The 21,484-nt window shown below is 41.1% G+C and overlaps 1 protein-coding gene across 2 annotated transcripts in view; it reads left to right on the top strand.

Moving 5' to 3' along the window:
• The first annotated feature begins 4,142 nt into the window (after positions 1–4,142).
• Positions 4,143–21,484, top strand: part of RHOBTB1 (Rho related BTB domain containing 1) — a 46,163-nt gene continuing 28,821 nt past the window's right edge. For both annotated transcript variants that reach the window (XM_054174728.1, XM_009906095.2), the window contains exon 1: positions 4,143–4,240. The gene's annotated coding sequence lies outside the window, so the exon portion shown is untranslated. The remainder of the gene's footprint in view (positions 4,241–21,484) is intronic.

Here is a 21,484-nt window from a genome sequence, read left to right as displayed (position 1 = left end):
AGGGGGAGAGCCGGCACCTTCCTGACCCTACCTGGTGTCCGGTCCTCTGCCCTGTAAGGCTGAAAATGCTGACGGCTCCTTCGGGTGTGCAGGCGGTCCCGCCGCAACGCTACCGAGCTATTAAGTACCGTTAGACGGATTTATTACTTCTCTGGCTCTACTCGGTGTAAATAGTTAGCGAATGCGACTTTGACTTGTTCGTGTAGAGGGCCTCTTTATACGGCTTATTCTGACTACCCTCTCTTACTACAAACTCAGTGGGCAAAGCAAAAATCTGTTCATGCCTCTTTTTTTATGAATATTGATTTGGTACATGCACCATGAAAATGGAATTTTCTTCGCATATGGATTCTCCAGGCACTTTCTGAGTGCACTTGGTTTGAAAAGCAGTTTACTGAATTAACATAGCATGCACAAAGATAACTTGAGTTGATGTACTAGCAAAGTAACATCTATTGCATGAGCAAAAATGGAATATTCTTGCCCTTGGGTTCCTTTTTAATCTTAAATGATTAATGGGCTTCTGCATTACATGAATGAAATTTGCACTCAGCAGACAGTGCAAGTACATGTTGAAAAGTGGATACAAGAGGTGTGCTGGTTGTGAAGGATGCGTCTCTGAAAAGACTAGCGTGAGGATGAAGTTCAAGAACCCCTTCTGTTCCTTCCAGTTGGCAAAGACCTCTGGGGAAGAAGCAGTGGGCCATACCCAGCCCAGCTCTCTTGCAGCTATCAGAAAAGAAGAATGAGAAAAAGTAAAACAAAAAATCCCTACTTGGGCAGCACTGGAAATGAGAACTTCAGTACATACACTTCTATTTAGCAGCTGTTTAACCAAGCCATTGTGGGTGCTCCTATGGTAAAGTTAGAGGCAATCTGAGTATCTCATCTTTTAGAACTTGTTTGTCAACTTCTCCCCATATACCATCATTTGTGCTTAGTTAAACAAAAATACTTACATCACATCTCATTTACTTTTGTCTATGTAACCAGTGCAAGAAAAAAATCTTTTATCATGATGGGAGATGCCAGAAAAAGCATACTTGTCTAAACTGAATTAGAAAAGGCAAACCACTTGCATAGGGTATGGATTCTAGAACATTAAATGTTTGAAAATGTTGAGAGGAAATGCTGGTTTAAATATCAATAGGAGGTAAAATTTCGACTGTCTGCTCAACCATGTAATGTACAGTGAGGTGTGTCATAGTAAAGGTTAAAACAGGGACCTAAAGGTCTGCTCTTTCCTTTGATTGACCTTCCAGTGTTTGAACGTTTAAAGGCGGAAGTTTGAAGTAAGACCATATTAAACAAAGCAGCAATTTCATGCTTGTAAGCAGTTACTTTTCTTCCACATAATTCCTCAGTTTGTTGAAGATATTTTATGAAGATGTACTGAAAATGTGTGATGTTACAGAAACCAGCATACATAGAGATGCTAGGTTAGCAAAAGGAACTTTTGTAGGTTGAGACAATAAAATTATGTGATGGTGTTAGTTTGGTAATAATCTTACCAAAAAACCCAAACAAACAACAAAAAATTACAACCCCTTCAAAAGAGGGGAATAAAAAAGACTGGCTTAGCTTAGGCTACTGAACAACCCAAAGGTGACACTGGGGTGAATTTGAGGACAAAAGTGGGATGAGTTTTCTTTCAGTTTTCTCATTGTATTCAAGGAGTTGCTTATCCATAGCAGAAGCTCCTCGGACAGATCACACATGACTGGTTAATGTGTTGGCCCCAAGGAGCCATCCAGGGAACACAGCATTTTACATGGTCTTGTCTGTATTCCTTCTGGGCTTGGTTTGCACCGTGATTGTATCACTTCCCAATCTGCAGCAACAACCACCTGCTTTTCCTCTTCCTGCATGTTTAAAAGAGAGACTATACAAGTACATCCTTCACTGAATTACTCTTTGCTCCAGCTGGCTTTAGTTTCCCTTAGCTTACTGCACGTCCAGCAGACAGCACCATAGTGTGCTTCCTGTTGTGAGTGAGCATTAGTTCAGGTAATGCCTGCCCGGGTCAGGAGCAGATGGGAGAGGGAAAGAACTGCACTGCCACAGCCAGAACTGATGGTCTCTAGTGCAGGCACACAGAGCAAGAGTCACATAAAGAAAGCTGTCTTTTCAACTGTGAGCTTCTCAAAACTCAGGTAAGGAAGTTGCATGTAAGATTTAGCTGCTCTGGTTTTCTATGTCAAGACCATCACAAAAATAGCAGATCTACCTTCACTGTCATGGCAGGAAGGATGTTTATAATTTGGAGTTGTAATCAGGTAGCACAATGGTAATTGAGATTGAAGTCATACTTTCTTGGTACCAACTATCTTCAAAATCAGAAAGCAGAAGATTGAGGGGCAGGGGGATGGAGGCCAGAAATGTTTTTTTTGCGTGAAGTGGAACTTCTAAGACTTATGCTGTAGTAATGATGAAAATCAAGTTTAACTGCATTTCTATCATATCTATCTTGTCTGACTTTGCAGCATAACAATTAAGGGGAGGCAAGTAGGAGGGTCTCAATGTGGCCTTTAATAGAACAATAATGTAAATAATTAGTTATTTCTAGAAAAGAACTATGAATGAGCTGGTGGAAGGGCTTTGCATGTCTGTTTGAGAGTGCAGTGATCTCAATGTGTCCATGGAGGCCATGTCTCTGGATTTTAATGAGAGCAAAGCAGAGAATGGCTGGTTGAAAAGTAAGAGATCTTAGTGAATTAAAAGCAGTGAAAGCTCTTGAGTTTAGAATCAGGTAAATCAGATCCCCTCTTTTTGAAAAGAGGTGTTCTGAAAGAAACTGCAAATAACTTCTAATCTGTAATCAGTACTGAGAAGACAAATGAGCAATTGTGGATGGTACAGTAGCACCTACTTAGGTATTTAAACAGTTGGACAGCTCTGTGTGTGCTCATGCCACTATTTAATTCACTATTTGCATTTTTGTTTCATTGTGGGATTAGGCTTTTTGTAAGGCTCACAGGGAGCTCTGGAGGCTGTAAGGGCCTGCCTTGGAGAAAAGTCAGGGTGAAGATAGTTGAACAGATCGTAAGAAGATTTTCAACAGTTGGAACTGCATGAAAGAAGGCAGTTACAGAAGACTGATATGGTCTTTACTGCTAAAATGCTTATGGATAAATAGCAAAGGTGCTTCTGGGAAGGAAGGGACTTCTAGTGGGATATAAAGATCATGCCTCTAGCTCTAATGTCAATTCCAGTGGCTTGCCTGTGCCACAAGGGTGTAATGAGGTGTTACTTCATTTTCTGTGTTTGTCCTCAAGCGTTGTCTCGTGCAGTGTATCTACAGAAGGTGGGGATTTCAGTGAGAAACTAACATCAGTCCTAAACTCAACTCTGAAATGTTGCTGATGAGGAGGGAAAAATACTTGGTCAAGCTAAACAGGCCACTGGTCTCTTCATCTGAACATTTCACTTCTGCTTTTCAGACTAGCTTGAAACTTCTGAAAGCTCTTTGTGTCACTGAGCATTGCTTTTAGGACAGCGTCTGAGGTGAAATCAATGTTACTCTCACCTTAGGTTCTTGGAAAAGCTCAGCCTTTCTCCTGGATGGGAACCAAGCCACAGTAGTGCAGACATTCACCAAACCAGACGAAGCACTTCTATAATTAATTTTGTTTGGGACTAAAGGTGGAAGCAACACAGATGTCCCGGTACACCTGTCATCAGGGTGTCAGCTGATTTTAGAGTAATAGGTCTTGTCACCTTCCTGAAGGTGGGCAAAAATACCCCTCCTGAGAGTCTGTTAGTTAGCCTATAAAGAGATGGTTAGCTGTGATACAACAGTATTTAATTCTGACACATAAGGTGATTTTTGTTTTTCTAGTCTAAGTCCTGAGGAAAATTGTTCATGAGTAAGCTTTATTTGACACAGCTGTGTCAATCTTGTTGTGTTCAAAAGCTCATCTTTCTAGCCATGATTTCTTCAGTGCACTGGAGTAAACAGAAGAGCTAGTATTTTAATGCAGATATTCACTTTACCCATATCAAACCTTGAAAGACTGTTTTGTTGGACAAGAAAGTGTGTTTTATATAGTAAAATGGATCATGCGAGGTCTTTGGTATTGCATGTGTTGTAATTTTATGTTGAAAAGAGCGTGGCTTATTGTCTCTTTTTATCTTTCCTTGTCAGGAGTGCCACAGTAAAATAAAGACGTGAAATATCTTTAATGGAATTCTGCTCTTGATCAAGCTGTTAAAAATGGATATGAACATTTTCTCTCGTGAGGTAAGTATTCCCAGAGAGAAATAAAACCCCCAACAGATTAATTTCACTTAGTGTTGCCTGTCACTGCTGCTCTTCTGTCCAGTAGCTTTTGGTGAAGTATTTTAACGTTGTAGCATCTGTGACTTGGAGAACTTAGTACTGAAAGTCTTAACTGGAAATTAATCCTTTCACTGAGAGAATGAGTTAGCTTTGTTCTGATATTCCAGTACATAAACCAAAAATATAAAGGATCTGTGTTGTTGTAGAGTTGGTGTAATGGGTGGCTTCTGCGTATAGCAGATTTTGACCCACGTCAAGTTTTTCTTCAAAGCATCAAAGAAACAGAAGCTGCTAAGTCTAATTTTCAAGAGTGAATACTTAGACTAACTACAGATGCAGGAAATGGGTGAGATACTAGGATGAAGAAAGAGTTTTTACCACAGATATGCAGGTACTCTTTTGTGCAACCAGGCAGCATTCTCTGTTCCTGCTCCGTGCAACCTGGGGAAAAGGTGGGGCTGTTGCCTGCCTGAATTACAGGTGCATATTAATCATGTGTTTGCCAGGTCCCATACCCAGATCTTTTCAGGTTCATACAGTAAGCATGTGAGTTAGTAAAACCTAATACATCTGCTAAATTTAGGGTCATGGAAAAATTTAGGTGGTAAGGAACCTCAGGAAGTCATTGTCCAGCTCCTTGCTCAGATTTTGGAGTATTCAATGACATTAAGTTATTTTTACCTTTTGGCTTTCCCAGTCTATGTTCAGAAGCATTCAGAAAAGGTGGATTTATACCTTGCCATATGTATTAAATATAAATTATAAGATTGCAGGTAGGAACATAACATGCTACTAAAATTTGTCAGAAGGGGAAATACTTCTAATTAAGATTGGATTGTATAAAAATACTTTGTTTCTCTGAACAAAGGGAATGAAAAATCTTCTGTGTATTGATTTCTAGTAATTACAAATGAAACGTCTATAGGTCATCTAACACAGTGATGTGCTGCCAATAAATTCAAGGCAGGATCCCTGCAAGAATGACCCCTTCCCAGGCATCTCTAGGGACTCTATTTGTTTACTTTCTCATGTAAGCAAAATTGCTTTCTCATAATAAAGGGAAGGGAAGTGAACACGTTGCTTATCCTGCCTGATACATATTACTGAAACATTTCCTCTGAAGTATAAATATTTGTTCATGGGAAAACATAGTGACAATGTGAATAAAAATAAGCATCTTGTCAGGAAGCTTAGGGAGCAATCTCTCCCCTGGGCTCTCAAAGTAAACATCAAGCCTTCCCTCCCCATCATTATGTACTGTCAAACAGAATGTTTTGTAAGCCCTAGGAATAACTACTTCATTGTTTTGGCCAGGGAGGTTCATACAAAGTAGGGGTTAATGCTGTCAGGAGAAAGAGATTTCTGCATTCAGAACCTCATAGGAGGGTCAATGAAGTGAAGAGACACTTGGTTTACTTTGGATTTATGCTTATCTTAATGTGCTTTGAACTGATCCCTCAAAACTGGAAATTTAATAGCTTTAATAGTTACATTAGTAATTTTATGAGTTCCCTCCAGCACATTATCAAAGGCAAACATATACTTTGTGAGCAAAAATAGAAGTAATTTTATATATAATGCAGTTTCTGAAAGCCAGTATATAATATTACATGTATGCAAGTTGTGATGCTATGAATTATTTAATATACACTGAGAGACCTGAGCATCACAAAATACTTAAGGCAAATGACACACCGAAGAACTCAAATATTTCTTTCCATCTCTACTTCCAGTATTAGGTATCATTTCCCAGTCTGAGTTTCTGTTTCTAAATGAAGTTCTGAGTAACATGTATAGTTTAAGTAAGCAAGTTGCAAAATAATGTTCTTGGAAATTCACTGTTTCCACATTAGTTTCTGTTGCTTCTATGACTGGGGCTCACTTCTTGAAGAGAGCCTATCTGCAGGTCTGGACAAAAGTTAACTTGTGTACTTGAGTTATGTGTTTGAGTCAAGAAGTGCTGCATCTGTGGAAGGCATCTCTTTGGAGAGGTGTTACTTGCTGCTTAATATCCTGGGCACAGCTTATTTACTGATGGGCTTCTGTGTCACCTGAGGCATTATGAGACGAGCAGCGGTAAATTTAGCTCGCTGGTTAAGGAAGCTACTGCTCTCTCAGAGATTACCTACTCCACAGTCAGTGGAATATAAATAGGTGTGTGTGTGTTAGCCACTACAGCACAGAATATGACAATTTAATTTAGCTGACAATTCAGATAGGTAAAAACAAAGTTCTGGACCCTGCAAAACCAACAGAGGGATGTGTGAAACAGTAACCTTTGATAGAATTAAATGTGGCAGAGCAAATGCTAAAACTGCTTAAGCTAGTTCTTTGCACATTTATAATTGCTTGTGAGCAGAGATTAGAAAATTGGAAAACTGCTGTGTGTCTGTGGCTGGGGTGGGGGGGAAAGGGCAGTGTTGTGTTTGTGGCTCTTACGACTCTCCATGTTTTAGTTCTTCACTTATGACTCTTGCTTAACACTTGAGCTCCTTAATTTTGGCTCTTCTGTTCCAGATACATATGTGCTTAGGCATACATGTATGGGAGCAAAGAAGATTATATCTTTGTAATTCTTCTCTTCTGTCCTTACCTCAGAAAAAGACTAAAGGGTTCTTTAAAAATAGAAAGCTCCATGTCTTACTACTTTATTTAAATACCAAAAAAAAATGCTGTTAGTAGGATTTATGATGCTTTGGCAATATGATTTCCAAGCAATGTGCATGTGATAAGAAATGTCAAGGCACTGGAATACTTCGATTTTTGTTAAAGTGTCCTGAATGCCTTATTAAGTTTCAAACCATTCCTGTGGTTCCAGTTTGGGTTTAATTTTACAAAGATAAATTCTGCTCCTGACTTCTTTAACTGCTTCAGGTATCTGTTTGTGTATATGTAATTGGAAGGTGATGTCTTTTTCTCCGTACTTCGTAAATCACACGCTGTACATAGGCGCTTGAATCCTTTGTGCTCCCTGTCTTTTGCCTGATCTGTATTGCAAGCTTGTAACAACAATACTTTGACAGCTCCTGGAGGTAGTATGTTCCACACTCTGTAAAACTGCAAATTTGTGCAAGAAAGATGTGTTTCTGTGGTTGAAGGCTTCTGAATGGTAGCAGTCAAAAAGAACACAATACTTTTGGTAGCTGTTCCTAATAAATATAATTTGGGAAGATCTCATCAAATGATCTGCTGTGAAACAAGCAAGTTCTGGCTCTATTCTTAGACTTGGAATCATTTGTGTCTGATCACTTGTATGCATTTCTCTGCAATTTCTGCAGTTACCATTATTCCACATCGTTTTGCTGTCTCAGAGGCAGAAAGATGTCATTTAGTAACAACCCTGGTAATATTCTTTCTGTTCATAAACTAAGGCCTACACTCACTGGGGAAATAGAGATCTCTGCAATGGCATGCCATTACTGATCTAAGGTGCTTATACTGCTGCTATAGAGATCACAAGGACAAGTCTGTTCTTAGAGACAAGAACACAGATCTCAAGTTACAGGAACTGGAAGGTGTAGGATAAGGGTGGTAAGAGGAAAAGAAGCAAAGTGGATTTTCTCTCCTTTTTCAGTTGACAACAACCGGTTGATTACTAGTCTCTGAATGCTTGTATACTGCTTGTATACAAGAACAGCAGCCAACAGCCATATGTATTGCTCCTGTAGAATTTGTGCAACCATTGACCAATATTTCAGCTTGTAAAATTTGGTCTGTGTTTGGTATCCTTCTGCATATAAAGCTACTAGGCTTTTCATATATTAGGTGATTTTACAAGCCTTAAAAGGCAGGGAGAGCATTTATAATGCTTGAAAGAATGAGAGTTGATACACTTATATATGGCTTTCAAAGCTTGATATCTTGGAACAAGAGTAAGAAGCAAAGACTCTGTTTGCCATTGAAAACTTCCTCTTGTAGTATAAAGGATTTCCAAGAGATCATGGTCTCTTTGAAATTCAGTACTTGAAGTGCATTTTGACTGATCTACAACTAGTCAGAAGGTCAGACAGACAGAAGAATCTTCCTCAGCTGACTGATTCTGTGACTCTTGTATCAGTCCACAGAGAAGTTATTTCCATTCTATTAACATCTGATGAGATGGTAGAAACATTTCAAGAAACTCTAAACAGTAATGTAGATCTCAGCATTATAGGTGAGATTGTAGGGGGAGTAACACAATGTGGACATGAAATCAGCTCTTCAAGGTGAGAATTTGCTCCTGGGATTAGCATTTCATATATGTGTTAATGTTGTCTTGTGATGTGGCAATAAAGAGTTATTCTGGGATGATAATTGATTTTTGTTACGTCCTAGTCTGAACAGAGGCAGTAGCTAGGGACGGAATTGTCAAGAGATTAGAATGATTCTTCTCCAGTTTGTCAGACTTAGCTGCATTAAGCATAGCATTACCCTTAATTTTGGTTAGTGAGCTTTAGACAATATAACACTTGAAGAGATTGCTACAGAGGGCAAACAGTTAGTTTTGAAGATTAATCTTCTGTACCTTGGAAAACCCCCTAAATACCGAAAATAGCTGATACAGCAGGCATGCTTTGGATAGTTTAGTAAAAGTCTTATGATGCTGGTGCAATCACTTCCAGTTTCCTTCACTTGCCAAACAGCAAAATGACACACATTTAAGAAGTGATCCTCCTCCTAGTCAGTTTCTCCCATTTAGCTTCTGTTTGGAACTTACTTTGTCAGCTGATAAAATCTATCTTACAGGTGCTGTGGTTCTGAGGGTCTAGGAGCAGGAATATAGCAAATACAAGCTGTTGCAAACTTGTTACTGTTTAACAAAATGTACACATCTAATACAAAACTGTGCTGTGCCATAAATCCTTAACACAGCCTTGTCCCCTCTGGTTTGGGAATGCAGCGACCCATAACTCTGCCACTTCGTCCCTTGGGAGACTCTTACATAATTGCTCAGCTGTTTCTCTTGCTGTTCTTCATATTAAGCCTGAATTGTATTTTGCTGCATTATATCCTGGCACACCTAACTTTGCACATTTCAAATGAATCCACTCCCTTTTAAGATTGGACTATAAAGCCTGTTGAAAGAGAAGTGCAGCAGCAAAGGCAGTAATAGAGTTTTGTAAAGTTTCATGACACTCTGACAGCACAAGTGAACAGGCTGAGGTGTACCTGAGTCAGCAAACTGCCCTTCCAGCGTCAAAGGCTAACCACACAGTGTGTCTGTTGAGTGCAGTGAGGAGGTCGATGGCAGTGATTATTCCACTATAGTCAATGCTTGTGAGGCTGCCTCTGAAGTACTGTGTCCAGTTTCAGGCTTCACAGTACCAAAGTGAAATTGTCCAGCTGAAGAGAGTGCAATGAAGAGCCACTAATATGGTATGGGAACTGAAACACAAGTTGTACAGGGAGAATGAGGAATCTGTTTATCTGGCTTGAAGAAGGGAAGGCTAAGAGGCCATCAAATTACTATCTCAGGTACCTGACAAGAGGTTATCGGGGAAACTAGACCCTTCTCACAACTGCACAGTGAGAGGACAAGAGGTAGCAATCACAAGTAGCAGTGAGGTAAATACTCAGTGTAATGAAAAAACATTTTCATAGTGACTTCCTAAGCAATGGAACAGGCAAGTTGGAGATTGTGGATTTACCATCCTTGACTAATCAAACCTTGATGTTGGTTAGATGACCTTCAGAGGCCCCTTCCCACTGAAACTACAATCCTTTTGTAGGATGAGTTGGGAAGAGTGGGGTCTTATCATTAACAGGTTAAATATGGAAGCAAAGGAAGACTAAAGACAATATCCTCCAGACCTTTAGGTTAAGACCAAAAGCATTGTTGAAATATAACTGAAAAAGTGGTAGGTATCTAATTCTAAGTATTGGCATTTTTTATCTCTATATAGTCCTATTTCTTTTATCCAGCTGTTTAAAATATATGCATGTATTATGCACTTTATATTCCTCTGCTAGTGGAAAAGAATGTGGAAATAAAATGCATAAGGCAAACAACTGGCGTTATATATCATTCACAAAATGCTCTAATCGATCTGCTGTGTTGCAGGGTTCTAAAGTGATGATGGTCTTGCACTATATTTAACATTTGGTGAATAAATTAAATAATTGGGAAAAAAACCCAAATGCATAGTGTTAGTTTAATGCACAAAGTGGAGGCATCATTGTATACATTATAGGTCTGCAAGTCTGAGAACTGAGACGATTCTGTGGGATAGGATGAAAAGGGGGGCACCTACCTTAATCAACATGCACAGTAGATGTTGACATCACTAAATTGAAGCCCCTTGTGCCAAACACTAAACTCTGTCAGTATTACACCAAGGTGAAAAAAAGAACTGCATACAATCTAGAATAGAGTTGAAAAGAAAGCTAATTTTGAATGCATAAGCATTTGGCATGGGAATATTACAGTTCTGGATGTAAATATTAGTACAGAAATTGTATTGACAGGAAATTACTTGAATTTTATTTCAGTGTGTACAGAACATGCATTTACATAGTGGTGTTTGTTTGTTTTTTTTTCTTTTCAAGGCATTTATTCACTTTATGAATTTTTTATGGATAAAAATCTAATGAAATATATCCTAATCCATTACAGTAGTACTTAGAAATTATTTTGATCTACCCACATAATTAAAACCTCTAAGCCTAATTATGGGGGAAAAGTAGACTTCAATGACAGGAGTTGGATAATTCTGATATTTTAATTCACCTCCTGCCAGTTGGCTGATACTACATATACTGCATACAATGAGCAGGAGGCAGAGTCCAAAACTGAAGCACCACATGCCTCATTTTGGTTGTGCAGCATTCAGTCACATTCATTTGCATTGTTGAAAGCAGGTTTCATGGACTTGAAGAGAGCACGTTCTGTCCCTGTGAGATCACTGTAAGCATCATGGAGCCTCTTACTTTGTTTTGCTTAATTACTTGTGCATTTGAATTTATTTCCACTAACAATTTATTTATTTATTTATTTAATCTTAACTGGCTCCTAAAGCCTTCTAGAATGAAGGACCTCTGTGTTCAGGGGTAATGGAGAGTAACTCTAGTTTGTCTGGTACTGTTGAGTTTGGTTTCAGACTCTCCCAGGCTGCCTCTGCAATGTCAGATCTGCCCTCTCTTAGTGCATACTCCCATTCCTGTAATCATGCTGACTTGTCAGTGTGTGTAACTTGTCTTAGGAAACTGCATTTGTGCTTGGGTATTACTACCTAAACCAGAGGGAAAATAGTCTCATTTGTTCTGAATTAAAACAAATGGGTGGGTCCTCAGAGGGAGCAGAGCCGCATCACTAGAGGTTGGTTTGTTTTAAGCAGGCACCTGTGATAGACCCTACCTACACCTCTAATACAGAGAACCTCTTGCTTCCACATGGGCTCAAGGCTGGAGGGTTTGGGATGTAGACTTGTATCAGATAGCTGGTGAAAAAATAATATAAAAACTAAACCCCTGGCTTACCATTTTTACAATCATTCTTCCACAGATACTGCTGAAGATTGCTTTTCACATTGTGATGGGGTAGCAAGAAGCATCCTCTTCTTCCAGAAGAGTTTTGACAAAGAAACTGAACTAAATGCTTGTAGTCCCCTCTTACAGTACCTCCTCTTATCCTTGACTGGAATTTTTTCCACCTATCTACTCCTCTGGTGTCTCAAGAGTGCAAAGGACGAAAATGCCTAAGGGTGCTGAGTGTCAGCATTTCTGACCTGACAGAAAGCTCCTCTAAGGGGTTCTGCTAACACTGCATGTTGGAATAGCCTCTGAGGCTAAACTAACTCTCTAGATTTAGGAGTGGAAAGGTTATTTGTAAATTCAGTTATGGTTTATGCATAACTGATGCTCTCTCCTGATGGTTTGTTTTTAATCATCTGAGAAATATATTCTGAAAAACAAAAGGTTAATTTAGCCCCAGAGTAACAAATAATATGTTGGAGCATAAGGGAATATACCTTTATGTTTGCACTTCCAAATGCATTTTGTGATTAAGAAAAACTAAAACAGTTCTGAGTAAGTAGAACTCTCTGTGGGTACAAATCAATTTTGTTTTTAATTATTATTTTATTCTTTTGTACCCAGTTATTCTCTAAGCTGTGTGATAGTGTTCAAAACACATACTGGTGGTGCAATGATGAGGCAGACCATAATAACGTTTTAAAAAGCTGTATGGACTTGTCAAAAGCAGACTCCAGTTAAATGCTAGTCATGGTCCAGTGCCATGTCCTTTAGGATTGCTTGCAAAGATTGAACATCTGTCTTTCTCCCTTTTCCTCTAGCTGTTATTTTCCCCTGAAAACAAATAAGAAAAATCCAAGCTGCCTCCCTGCAATGGTTAAACATCTAATTGAGTAAAGCTTTACCACTCATCTATTTTTAATGCTGTAAGTGGAAGTACTTGGGCTTTATTACTGTACTTTCTTGTATCAAAGCCTAGAAATTGTTGGTTGCTCTACAATCTCTTAGAGATGCATTTCAGCTACTTCTCAAGGTGTGTCACTCAAGTTTATGGTAAAATCTCAACTGCTTGTTTGAAAGTTAGCAAAAATGTAAATACAATTCAATAGGATGATGTGTCAGAGAACAGAGAGCATCAAGTACTCTAGGATTTGATTCAGACTGCAATCTGAATTATATAAGAACTTGAATGGTTGGGATGAAAGCACTGAATGGTAAAAGTTGTTGTTGTATATGATCATTAAAATGGAAGCTACATAGTAGCATGTAGCTCTGGGCACCCTTTGAAACAAAAAAGTAGAGAAACTTGAGACTTTGATCTCCACCAAAAGCAAAACTGTTTCTTTTTCAGAGTTGAACCATCTGACTAATTAATCTTTGTCATTGTTGTGTTCTGCTAAATTTACTGTTATGCACTGAAATTAACACTTTCTCCCTTCTTCCTGCCCTCTTCCTTTATTCCTGCAGAAAAGCGCTGTGACAATCTTTGCAAGCAGATCTAAAGGTGTGGGTTTGTTTTTTATTGCAGGCTAATACTACTTGAGTTAGTATCAGGGCAAGTCTGGCTGCTTTGCATGAATTTTCTCCCACATGGTGCTACTTACCTGTTCTCACAATAACATTCACTCTGTTTACAGCAGTGATAGTCTGGGTATGTTTAATAGATATGTGTTCTAGCGCTGTGATTTGTCTTCAAAAACTGATCCTTTAGACTGTAAAGCAATGGTACTAATAAGAATTAAGGTTTGCTATACTGAAGCAGTCCAGTAAAAGGAATACTTTTATTACCACCCTGCATATTTTGTTAACTCCCTGTTTTGCTCTACCCTTGAATTAGTGGGATGTACCTTACTGTTTTCCTAAGAGTTGCATGTCCTTGAAGGAACTGAATACATACGAACATAGAATGACAATTTTTAGCCCTTACTTGCAGAGAAAAAACAGTTCACGTAGAGACTGAAGCTTTAGGAATGGAACGTAACTATAAGACAAATTTTACATCTGTTGCCATCTTTTTGTTGCCTCCATTATCAATTGGTTATTTCTCTGATTTTAGGCAGATATCCGAGTGAGAGTTTTAGTTTCTGACTCATTTGTCTTGTCCATCCAAACTGTGTGAAGCTTAATATCTGCAATGATGCACATTGTTCTTCTGTACCTAATTGCCTGCTGTGACATGAAGTGTCAAACCTGAATTTTTCCTGATGTAGATGTACTTCATTCAAAACTGGTGCTGTCTGACCTGGTTACTGTGAGTGTGGCTTCTGGGTGTTTAGAAAATGTAACTAATTGACTATAAGCAAATGCAGTTGGGTGCTGTTAACCTGTCATTGGTACTTGTGATAGTTTAGGCTGTGCCTAACTATCACAGTACTGCTAACCAGAAGTGGCATTTTAAAAATATTTTTAAAACACATTAAAAAAACCCAAACCAACCAACCCAGTATTGTTGCTGCAGGGCTGTGCAGCGTGTGACTCCAGGTTGCTGGAACGGAGTATTTTCTTTACAACAGTCAGACAGACCTGTGTCAAGAATGTTCCCCTAGCTACAGCAGTTGTGCCCATGCCCCTTAATGGTTAGTAGCATTTTTGGTGGTGTCAAATGTACATGAAAGAGCTGGAGAGTCAGCGTTTTAGCAGGGAGCCTGGCCGGAATTGTGAGCAGTTTTCCCAGTTAGAGTAAGGACCTTGAGCCCTCTATCACTGGTCTAGAGTGGCATTTTCAAAGAAGAGGGATTTGTGGTTTGATTGTGTGAGTCTGTTTTACATGAAGGTTACAATATTCATGAAATGGATAGAAATAACTTCAAAACATAGCAGCAGCGCCTGCACTAAGACGTTGCTCACCCAGCTCAGGGTTTGTGTATGGAGGCCTCTAGCACCTTGCGCGCCTCATGCACACACAGCATTTATCGAATGTGTGGGGAATTCGTTCGGCTTTGACTAGTCTCCTGTCCGAGTTTTTCCCGCGCGAGGCCGCCGCAGCGAGCCCCGCGGCGTGCCAGTGCCGGGCTGGGGAGCAGGGTGCAGCGCCGGGCCGCGGGCGAGCGCCGGGCCGCTGGCGAGCGCCGGGCCGCTGGCGAGCGCCGGGCCGCGCGGAGGCGGCGGGCGCGGCTGCAGCAGCCGCCCCGGTACGTGCGGCCCCGTTTTCATGAATGAAATCCAATCGCCGCGCTAAAAATAGCGCGGGGCTGCAGACGTCACAATGCGCGCGGCTCCCGCCGGCCCCGCCACCCAAGCCGGAGCCGCGGACCGGTATCCCGCCGCGGGGCCGGGCGGTCAGAGCCGCCCCGGCGGCATGCGGCCGCGCTGCCCGGCCGGACTGGCTCCCGGCGCTGCCCTGCCGCTGTGAGGAGCCGCGGGAAGGGGGCGCGGCGGCAGCTGCCGCTCCCTCCCGTACCCCGTGCGCCTGGCATCCCGCCCTCCCGGGTAGGTCCCGCGTCGCCCGGGCGCGGTCGTGCTCTGACCTGCCGGTGCGCAGCCTTCGCAGCTACGGCTGAGAGGCCAGCTGAGGCTGGCAGCCAGCGACTCGCTAGGGCGCGGGTGCCGGAGCTCTGCTCGTCCCGTCCCCTGCAGGTGCCTGCCCGCCTCGTCGAGGAGGGAGGTATCATCCCCTCCCTCGAGGACAGAGGTCTGAGTCCTTGAAGAAGCATATTTGTCTGTCTTCCAGCAAGGCCACAAGGTGCAAGGCAAAAACAGAGGGTACGATGTGTATGGGAAGCAGCAACCTCCTGGCACTTGGTACTTCTGAGTGTCATTTACTAAAAACCTGAAGGATTTCTCTTACTCCCTCCTTTCTTTCCTCCCTTCTTTGGCCTGCTGTGTCTGTGAAGTCTGTTGTGGGTTGCTGTGACAACAGCAGGAGGCTGCTGGGGGGTCTTGCAGCACAGATTATCAGGTTTCTGCATCCGGACCTGTTTTGGAGTCGTAGAAAGAGGCTGTAGAGACAAACAGCAGGAGGATTTAATTTGTGAAGTCAACCTTCCTTTAGTGGATAGTGTGGCATCCAACATCTAGAGCAAAGAGAAATCAGTCACTGGACAGACCGAGGCATACCAGTCAGAGAACCTCGAGTTGACTTCTGTTGGTCAGGGCACAACTCAGGCTTCTGAAAGCAGCAATATACCTGTTTAAAAAATTACAATAATGAAAGAACACCCTCAAAGCTCTGCATATGGTCACAGCAAGAGCAAGCAAATAATGACAGAATATTCTCAATGACTTTGTTCACCCTGAGTTTGTGTACTATTTCAGGACACACAGCTGACTCAAAGCCAAATGTTCAGCCTGAGCTGTAATAAAGCTGATGTGGAAATCAGTTTGTTCAGTGTGCTCAAGGAGAGTTCTTAAGCTCCTGGTCATTCTAGGCAGAAATAAAGTGTGTGGGGAGAAAAACACTGTTGCTGAAGTACATAAAAGAGTTGTGATACAAGCACTCAGTGTAAGTAGCAGCTGAATGGCATGTGTGTCTCTGTACAGGCTGTATTTCAGTCTTAGGAGCCACAGTAAAGGGTAACAGAACAACTTCTTTTCTTTTCAATGGTTTTCTGAGGTCCTCTCCCAATAAGTTATGCCTTTCTTTTATGTGCAGGTTGGGTTTGTATGCCTTGGGTATACAGAATCTATACACTATGAACAGGGAAAAAATAGCTTGGTGAGTTCAATATTTGTACCAGTATTCATTAAGTGAATGGTCAAGGAGCATCAAATCTGGGGCAGGCTCAGATGTGTAGAAGTATTTTTATCTAAACAAAAATAAACATCAATTTTAGCTCTGGGGAGCTTTCTAAAACTCCTGCTGTTATAAAACTCCAAGCTTCACAAATACTGTAGAGTATTAGGCTGAAGGGAAGAGCCAGTCACTTGACCTGTAAATCCCAATGTTTGATTTTTTGCTAATACATTTTATTTGCTGGAAAATGCTTAAGTCCTGCATCCAGATGTTGCCCTGTGCTGGACACAAAAGGACAGAGAAACCTTGATGTAGGAGAAGCAAGAGGTGTTTGACATGGTCCCATCTGTCCTGCCAGGAGAGTATGCAAATGTAGATTGAAGTATATGTTTGTAAGAAAGAGAAAGAGAGGCTGAGCAGTCTGAGCTGGTACAGCAGACTTCCAGAGCAGCTCTTAGCAAGGCTTGTTAGACTGGTGTGAAGGTACCCTTGGGTCACTACTTGGGTTTCCATCAAAGAGCTCAAAATTTTGTGGTGAGGGGAGTGGTGACACCATGTGTGTGCTGGACATGTGGTGAAGCCTGCAGTAGGTATGGTGATAGCTGGGCCCTTTTGTTACTGAGGGTGGGTTTGTGAAATGAAAATACATATTCCCTTTGGTTCTTATCCAACACCCTTCTGCTTTTCCTCTCCTTTGTCTGACTTGAAAGACAGAAGAGGGCAATTACTTGTCTTTTTGAATTTTCTTTTTTTTTTAATTCACAAATCTCTGTGGCACTAGACATTTTAAGTAACATCCCCATCTACTGTCCTCCTGCACAACTAATGTCAGTGGATTTACATTTGAGACATAAATGCAGAACTTGACCCAAGATCTGAAAGTAACAATTATCTGAAGTCTGCCAGCCTAAGGTATTTGCTAGCCTGAAGTATTTGCTATTGTAGTCAGGTCTCTGGGGGAGGGTTCCCTGCTGTTGTTTTAAGGTCTCTCTCTCATTGTGTAGTTTCCTTGTGGCAATCACTCATGGGAGAGAGTGAAATCACATATAATACCTTTTTTTACATCACTGATTAACAGAGAGGAGAATATATGAGAAATGCCACTTAAAGTTCAAGAAACAAGAGCCTGATTCTGTTTTTTTTAAGGAAAACAAGTGCAGAAAGTGAATTCAACAGGTCAGAGTGTCTCAGGAATATTTTTTTCTTTGTAGCTCTAGCAAAATTGTAAAAATACTTTCCCCACAGAAATGCATAAAAGTTGGGAGAATACCTTGTTTGGTGGTTATTGCTGTGGTGGTTTTTCCCTTTCTGTACTGTTGGGAACACTGCACAGAATAGTGTCCCTACCAACCAGTGGATTCAATGTCAGCACCTGTTGTTATAAATGGGTAAAACCAGTAGCAACTTATGCTACAGTGTTAGCTGTTTAATACTGTACAAGCTTCTGATGCTCTTAATTATGTAAGAGAAAAATCATGGAGTTTGTTACCATAAAACCCAGTAATGTTATGTCAGGCTTTTCCAGTGACACTTCTCCCTTTAACTTTGAGTTTTCTTATCCCAGCTACTCTTAAGTGTCACAGTCACCAAGGACTGTGTTGCCATAGTTGTGTTCATCCAAATAACAAATGAGGAGCTAGATCATCTGATGTTCATTTCTGTTAGTGAGTCATGTGATGCAGTAGTATGGGACTCGGGGATGAAAAATTTGGTGTGGAGGACCCAAGCTCCACACTGCACACATTTCAGAAGCAAAGGGTGTTGCTTCAGGTCACCTTTAATCTGATCCTATGGACTGAACGCTTGCTTTTTAGTGGTGAGTGCCACATACACATCTGAGTGCCGGGTTCTGCACACCAGCCACAACAACCCCATGCAGTGCTACAGGCTGGGGTCAGGGTGGCTGGAGAGCAGCCAGGCAGGAGACCTGGGGGTACTGGTTAATAGTAGGCTGAACATGAGTCAGCAGTGTGCCCACATGGCAAAGAAGACCAATGGCATCCTGGCCTGTATCAGGAATAGTGTAGCCAGCAGGAGCAGGGAGGTCGTGCTGCCTCTGTGCACTGCACTGGTTAGGCCACATCTTGAGTCCTGTGTCCAGTTCTGGGCCCCTCAGTTTGGGAAAGATGTTGAGTTGCTGGAAGGTGTCCAGAGAAGGGCAACAAAGCTGCTGAGGGGTTTGGAGCACAGCCCTGTGAGGAGAGGCTGAGGGAGCTGGGGTTGCTTAGCCTGGAGAAGAGGAGGTTCAGAGGAGACCTTATTGCTGCCTACAACTATCTGAAGGGAGGTTGTAGCCAGGTGGGGGTTGGTCTCTTCTCCTGGGTGGCCAGCACCAGATCAAGAGAACACAGTCTCAAACTGTGCCAGAGGAGGTTTAGGCTGGAGGTTAGGAAGAAATTCTTCATGGAAAGAGTGATTGCCGATTGGAATGGGCTGCCCAGGGAGGTGGTGGAGTCACCATCACTGGAGCTGTTTAGGAAGAGACTGGATGGGGCGCTTGTTGCCATGGTTTAGTTGATTAGATAGTGTTGCATGATAGGTTGGACTCGATGATCTCAAAGGTCTCTTCCAACCTGAACAGCTTCAACCTGAAGCTGTTTCAGGCAAGCCAAGCGGAATCTGTTTTGAATGACAACCTCAGTACTTACCTTCTCCAGCTCTAGCAAATGTAAGCACTGTCCAGTGGGATTTATTTCTTTGCTGGTACTAGCTCTAAGCTGAAACACCCCGACTATTGCAGAACAGCTGGAAAAGGTGGATGATAAAGGCATTCCTGCTGACCTACACTCTCTTTTTGTGGGCAGCAGCAGCCAGGGTTATCTTATTCATCACCTCATGCAGTGAAGCATTTCAATCTGCTACTCTTCCCTTTCTGCTTGTGGTAGAGCTCATGTTTGAGAACAGATTAACTTTAGAATATAATGGTTTTTCTCCATTCCTGATCACTGGCTGTATCTGTTGATGTTTTCTGTCAATGGGCCTGCTAAGGCAAGTAATTGATAAGCTCCAGAGTTAATTTTGATTTTCTTCCTCCCATGTCACTCTCTTAATTTTCAGTCTTTCCACATAAGCTGCCCAAACTTTAAATAATAGCAGCAGGGCAATGCCTCTTCATTCTAGGTGAGAATCCAGCCTCATACCCCTTCTTTGTCCCCTGGTGACCAAGTAGTCTGATCCCACCTTGAGTCTTTACCTTTTGTCACCAGCTGGTTCTTTGATGCTGACAAGGAATAGCTTTTCCTTTTAAAACAATCTCCCTGTTGGCCCCCCTGCAATTTAATGAAATACTAATATTAATTGATAGCTTATGAATAATGTTTTGTAATGGTCTTTCAGCAGCTGCTGTACTTTATCTGTTACTTGATACCATGTTGTGATTTATTTTGCAAATCACGAACCAGCTTTTTAGCCCTTGATTTTTCCCCAAATCAGAGCTGTCTGTGGATTCTATGCTTTTCAACAATTGAACAGTAAGTTTCTGTTTCTCCTAACATATATGTATTAATCCACTATGATTCTGAAAAAACCAAATGGCAGGTGACATGCTGAGAGCAAGTATTTCACAGGCTTGTTCTGGCCCATGTGCTCTTTGGCCCTTGCAAGCATGCTGGTACCTTGGGATTCTGCAGTGTTAAGGTAGTGACTTCAGAGTCTGAAGAATTTGGTATTTTGCATCTCCTTTTTTCAGTTTCCATGGTTGCAAGCAGTAATTTTGCTACATGGGGATGGAGGTAAGACAATTGCATAGTCTTGTGATTTATTTGTTTTTTAATACACTGTTATTGCATAATAGCTCTCTGAAGGAGTCGCTCCAAGACTATACTCAAAAATACATCTCCAGGATAGACTGAAATATGGAGTACCTAAAAGTGCTCTTTCATATAGTTTTAAAGAGTGTGGGTTTCAGGGATAAATATTGATGGGCTTACTAACTTGCTGGTGGCCATTCATATTAAGTAGTGGTAGATTCTGGTATCTCTTTCCATTAGATTTCATTGTGATATTGTGGTTGGCAATCTGGTTGACTTCCTGGTTTGTATATTTGGTCAGATTACTTTGGGAAAAGTTTGCTAATTATTTTTTCAATAGAAAAATATCCTTAGATGCTGTCACTCTGAGCCTTCAGATTAATAGCTTGTTCTTAACACAAGAACTATATAACATACTTGTTTGTTTTTATGCTAAGCGGAGCTATCTCAGTCTTATGGGAAGTGTTTAAGTACTCAGCTAAGAATTAAATGGTGCTGGATTACTCCCTAATCGCTGATTAATGTAGATGCTCTTAGTGATTTGTTTGTGGTGTTTTGCTGAAAAGGGTTGATAATTAGCTGCTACTTTTGGGGGAAAAAAACCCCAAAGAAACAAAACAACCCCAGCCATGGTTATGTTCTGTATATACTGAGTGATGATTTTTAAAACTCTGGAAATTTCAAATTGGGCAATTACTTGCAAAGGCAGTGAGAAGCATAGGTGTGAATCCAATCACTGTAGAGTTTGGATCTTTCTAGCAGAGAAAAATGCAATTGTAGTTTTAACTATATTCAAATGCATTCTTAGGACAAGTTCACGGTTAGGATCTAGTCTATATGAACTCACCTACATTAATACAGAGAAAGAGTGAGAAATAGGTCTGTTGCATTTAATCTGTGCACTAGTGAACTAGTTAACCAAGTGGTATGCTTCATCCCACATGGTTTAGAAAATTTCTCCAGAAAGGCACTGGGGCTGGCTAGTCAGAAGGATCCACATGCCATGGCAACCACAACTGTTTTTTAATGGTAATAATAACAATTCATATAGCAACAAGGGAAAACTAAACAAAAACCAGGCACCCTTCACCAATCTGAGGTGAAGCAACAGAGAAACTAAAATGTCCATAACCCATCTGCAAGCCATGGTTCAGAACAGCAACTTTATATACTTCTTTGGATATACATCAGCTTTATTACTTACTGAATAGTTCTTTTCTCATAACCATGTGAAATAATGAAATGGCTTTATCTTAGACCTTGAGTCTACTCACATCTCCTGACTTGTGACTGCCTCTGTGTCCCCTTCGTCTGCAAAAAATCACAGGTGACGAT

The sequence above is a fragment of the Dryobates pubescens genome, chromosome 30, assembly GCF_014839835.1.
Source record: "Dryobates pubescens isolate bDryPub1 chromosome 30, bDryPub1.pri, whole genome shotgun sequence".
Taxonomy (NCBI): domain Eukaryota; kingdom Metazoa; phylum Chordata; class Aves; order Piciformes; family Picidae; genus Dryobates; species Dryobates pubescens.
The sequence above is the reverse complement of the archived record's forward strand: the minus strand, read 5'-3'. Positions and strand labels throughout refer to the sequence as shown.